This window comes from Myotis brandtii, unplaced genomic scaffold, assembly GCF_000412655.1.
Source record: "Myotis brandtii unplaced genomic scaffold, ASM41265v1 scaffold259, whole genome shotgun sequence".
Classification (NCBI taxonomy): Eukaryota; Metazoa; Chordata; class Mammalia; order Chiroptera; family Vespertilionidae; genus Myotis; species Myotis brandtii.
Window position 1 is genome coordinate 2,537,173 of NW_005359840.1, and position 5,400 is coordinate 2,542,572.

At 36.6% G+C, this 5,400-nt stretch overlaps 1 pseudogene across 1 annotated transcript in view; it reads left to right on the forward strand.

Annotated features, from left to right (window-relative positions):
* The first annotated feature begins 696 nt into the window (after nt 1–696).
* LOC102255591 overlaps nt 697–5,400 on the forward strand; it is an 11,888-nt pseudogene continuing 7,184 nt past the window's right edge. The window contains exon 1 of the transcript XR_001362450.1: nt 697–747. The product of XR_001362450.1 is annotated as an RNA-binding protein FUS pseudogene (transcript). The remainder of the gene's footprint in view (nt 748–5,400) is intronic.

Consider the following 5,400-nt stretch of genomic DNA (forward strand, 5'->3'; position numbering starts at 1 on the left):
GCCATGCCATGGTGCTCGTATTGTGCAGGAGTGGTTTCAAGAACATGAGGGAGACTTTACCTTGCTTAGGTGGCCCCCACAATCACCAGATCTCAATCCAATTGAGCATTTGTGGGACGAAGTTAAAAGAGCCATCAGGCAGCTGGTTCCACAACCATCAAATCTCACAGAACTGGACAGTGCTATTCATCAGGCACGGTGTCAGATTCCTCACATCACCTTTCAACATCTCGTGGAGTCAACGCCAAGAAGAATCGCCGCAGTATTGAAGGCAAAAGGTGGCCCAATGAAGTACTGATGGGGTGGTCATAATAATCTGGCCACTCAGTGTATATTTCAAAGTAATTAAGAGAAAAAAATGGTCTTTAAAAAACTTCTACATTTACCTGCCAATAAATCTCATTTCTTATATTTACCACTGAATATACACTATTTAGCAAAACCCCTGGTCCATACTAAATATCATTTATTCAATATTAGCTCCTACGGCTGCTATTTGGTAATTATTGATGATAGCATAGATTATTTTCTGACCGCCAAATCCTGAGATCTATCTAGGAAGTAATGCTGAAGTACTTTATACAATTAATAATGCAATCACTCCATTTATTCATTCATTCATTATAAACTTATTGAGCACCTATGACATGTAAAACACTGGTATATTTGAGATGTTTTCAAAGCAGGGAAGCGGAAATGTCCAGTAAGCAGTTGAATATGTATCTGAAGCTCAAGGAAGAGGTCTGGGTAGGGGATATATCTCCAGTCAGCATTTAAATAATAAATAAAAATGAATAAAATCAACTCATAAGACAATATTATGGGAAACCTACTCAAATTACGCCCGATGTTCAAGGCCAATTTGAGTGTGAGGGCCCTTTCCAGAGTACACCAGATGTTCAAGACGAATCTGAGCAAGGACACAGCGATTGTACTGTATGCACTGCGCAGGTGTGCATTTCTGTAACCTAAATACTGATATCACTCTTTGGCAAAAAGCCTCTTTTGCCTAATTTGATTAAAAGAGGTGTTACTGACCAGTGGAGGAAAGGAGTGCTTTATGTGACGGTTTTGTGCTGCAGCTGCTATGTTTGTAATGGCTCCTGTGTTTGCTAGTGTATTAGCAAGGGCTGCTGTGTGTGCAATGGATTGTTTTGTCTGATGGCTCCTTGGTAGCAATGGCTACTTGGGCTGCAGTAAAGCCTCTTCTATATGCCTACGACTTCTCATGTCTTCTCTGTCTAATACCCGGCATCCACGGAGGTTCAGTTCCTGACAAAGGAGCACCCCACAAATATGGATAGCAAAAGTGCCTAGGACAGTGTAGGAGTAAAATCCAGCATAAAAGATTAAATATAATATCTAGAAGATAATCATGGCAAAAGGTGACTGTGATAGAGTGTAGGAAAAATTAACGGCAGTGAGTAGAGGTCAAGGACGGAGTTACACATTCTTCTCAAGCTAACAAGGAACATTCACCATGTGTTTCATGGCCCAACTTTTGAGCCATGGAATACCTTAACAAATATAAAAGAATAGACTGAATGAAACTAAACTAGAAATCAACAACAGAAAGATAGCTGGAAAATCTCAAAATATTTGGATGTTAAACAACACACTTCTAAATAACACATGGGTCAAAGAAAAAGTATCAAGAGAAACTTTAACATATTTTAAAGTAAACGAAAATACAACTTATCAAAATGAATGGGATACAGTAAAATCAGTGTTTAGAGGAAAATTTATAGCACTAAATGTATATATTAGGAAAAAAAGATTTTTTTATATACATATATATGAATCCACCATAGAAAACTAAAGAAAGAAAAGCAAAATAAATCTATAGTAAGCAGAAAAAAATAAGTAAAAATTAGAAAATAGCCTAGCTGGCATGGCTCAGTAGTTGAGCGGCAACCTATGAACCAGGAGGTCACAGTTCAATTCCTGGTCAGGGCACATGCCCAGGTTGCAGGCTTGATCCCCAGTGTGAGGCATGCAGGAGGCAGCCAATCAATGATTCTTTCTCATTATTGATGTTTCTATCTCTCTCTCTCCCTTCCTTTCTGAAATCAATGAAAAAATATTTTAAAAATTAGAAAAGAAATGAAATTAAAAACAGAAAAATCAGCAAAACCAAAAGTTGGTTCTTTGACAAGATCAACAAAATTGATGAATTTCTAGCCAGACTGGACAAGAAAAGGAGATTGCACTATTTGTTAATTTCAAAAATGAAAAGGGACTGCCCACTGCTGATCCTATGGACTAAGAAATATTATGTCCACAGTTTGGCAACTTAGATGAAATTATCCAATTCCTTGAAAGACACTGCTTCAATATTAATTTTTTAAAAAAATAGACATGTAGATAAATGAAACAAAATAGAAACCTCAGAAATTGACCTATACAACTATAGACAACTAATCTTTAACAAAAGAACAAAGGCAATTCAATGGAGAAGGATAGTCTTTCAAAAAATGGTACTGGAACAACATGGCATTCACATGCAAAAAATGAATCTAGATATAGAATTTACAGCCTTCACACAAAAAATTAACTCACAGTAAATTATAATCCTAAACATAAAATCCAAAACTATAAAACTCCTAAAAGATAAGAGAGAAAACCTAGCTGATGATGGGTTTGGTGATAACTTTTTAGATGAAAATAAAAGCAAAATTATGACTCGAAATAAAAAATTGCCAAGTGGGCTTCATTAAAATTAAACACATGTATTCTAAAACACCATTAGGATTATGACAAGACAAACCACAGACTTGGAGAAAGTATTTGAAAGACACATGTGATAAAGGACTTATATCCTAAATATACAAATAATAGTTAAAACTCGACAAAAAGGAAACAATCAACCCATTAAAAAGTGGGCAAAATATTTGAATAGATATTTCTCCAAACATGATTGCAAACAAATATGAGAATATGCTCAAAATCATAGACATTATGGAATTATAAATTAAAATGATGAGATACCACTACACACCTAATTAAAAAGGCTGAAATAAAAAAATAAAAAAATTAAAAATAAACACCTGATAATACCAAATACTGACAGGGTGTGGTGCAAAAGGAACTCATTCATTGCTGATGGATATGCACAGCAATATGGCCATTTTGGAAGACAATTTGTCAGTTTCTTACAAGACTAAATATAGTCTTACCAAATGATCCAGTAATCACACTCCAAGGTATTTAGGCAAATGAGGTGAAAATGTATGGTCACACAAAACCCTACACATGAATAGTTATAACAGCTTCATTCATAATTTCCAAAGACTAGAAGCAACCAAAATGTCTTCCAAAAAGTCACTTGGTAGACAAACTGGTATAATAGAATATTTTATATAGAGATATTATACAGATTTTATACTATTAATAGTGAAATATAAAAACTTTTCTTCTACAATCAGGAACCAGGTAAAGATTCCTGCTCTCAGCACGTTTATTCAACATTGACTGGAGGTCCTAGCCATTGCACTGAGGCAAGCAAAAGAAAGGCATACATATTAGAAAGGAAGAGTTAAATCTCCCTCTATTGGAGAGAGGTAGAAGAGGATAAAGGAGGGGATTAAATGGTGACAGAGGAGACTTCACTTTGCTGGTGAACACATAATACAATATACAGATGATGTATTACAAAATTACACACTTGAAACCTATATTATTTTATTAACCAATGTCACCCCAATAAATTCAATAATTTTTAAAAGAATGTAAACAAATAAAGTTTCCTCTATTTTCCAGTGTTATTGTTTATATAGAAAATCCTAAGGCATATACAAAATAAGTGAATTTAGCAAAGCTGCAGTATACATGGTTTATATAAACAAAACTTAATTGTACTTTATGTACTAGGAGAAACAATTGGAAAATAAAATAATTCAATTTAACATAGTGTCTAAAAATAAAAATCACAAAGGAATAAATTAGCATAAGATACATACCTCCATATTAAAAGCTACTAAACAGTATTGAGAGAAATTACAGAAGACCTAAATGAAAAGGGTTAGCTAGCTAGCTTATTTTAGGCAGACAGGAAGGGAAGGGGTCCAGAGAGGATAGAGGCATCTTGGCCTGAAAAATTAAAGCAGCCATAAGTTAGATCAAAAGCATCCTTGACCTGAGCAGCTGGGAGAGCCAACTATACTAATAAAAAGGTAATATGCTAATTAGACTGGATGTCCTTGGGACAAAGTCATGGTGGTGGGGCCAAGACAGAGGTAGTTAGGGGTGATCAGGCTGGCAGGGGAGTGCAGTTAGGGCAATTAGGCAGTTGTCGGACATCCCCCGAGGGGTCCCGTATTAGAGAGGGTGCAGGCCGGGCTGAGGGACACCCCCCTCCCATGCACGAATTTCATGCACCGGGCCTTTAATAGGGGTAATAAAACATCTCACAACAGGAAAAAAGAGGCCATTTTACTCTTTAAGCAGAGAAAACAGTGGTTTCAGTCTCAAGGCTTGGCAAGATAAGCTTGCTAGGTATTAAAGCAGCCATAAGGTAGATCAAAAGCAACTCCAAACTGAACAGGTAAGATGGATATGTGAAGGACAGAGAAATGCCACAGGATAAGGATAAGGGAGGAGAAAGACATACATTCACAGAGGATAAAGAAAAGTCACATAATATCAGGGGCGGGGAGGGGAGGAAACGTTTTCACAGAGGATAGAGGAATGTTGCAAAATAAAGGGAAAGAGAGGGGCACCACGTGGGCTTTGGCCTTTGAAACTGGTACTGTGTAGCCAAGTGACCAATGAGGAAAGCACAGGGGTCCCAGATTAAGGGAAAGTGTCTCCAGGATATATAATACCTCAAGACAAAGAGATCAGTGGCCATGCCTCTTAGAGACAGAGGGGTCTTAGAATTAGGAACTTTGAATTAGGATTTTATTTTATTTATTTTTTTAATCTTTATTGTTCAGATTACAGTTGTTCCTCTTTTTTTCCCCCATAGCTCCCCTCCACCCGGTTCCCACCCCACCCTTTGCCCTCACCCCCCCACACACTGTCCTCATCCATAGGTGTACAATTTTTGTCCAGTCTCTTCCCGCACCCCCACACCCCTTTCCCCGCAAGAATTGTCAGTTCACTCCCTTTCTATGCCACTGATTCTATTATATTCACCAGTTTATTCTGTTCATCAGATTTTTTATTCACTTGATTTTTAGATTCACTTGTTGATAGATATGTATTTGTTGTTCATAATTTTTATCTTTACCTTTTTCTTCTTTTTCCTCTTTTTAAAGAATACCTTTCAGCATTTCATATAATACTGGTTTGGTGGTGATGAACTCCTTTAGCTTTTTCTTATCTGTGAAGCTCTTTATCTGACCTTCAATTCTGAATGATAGCTTTGCTGGGTAAAGTAATCTTGGTTGTAGGTTCTTG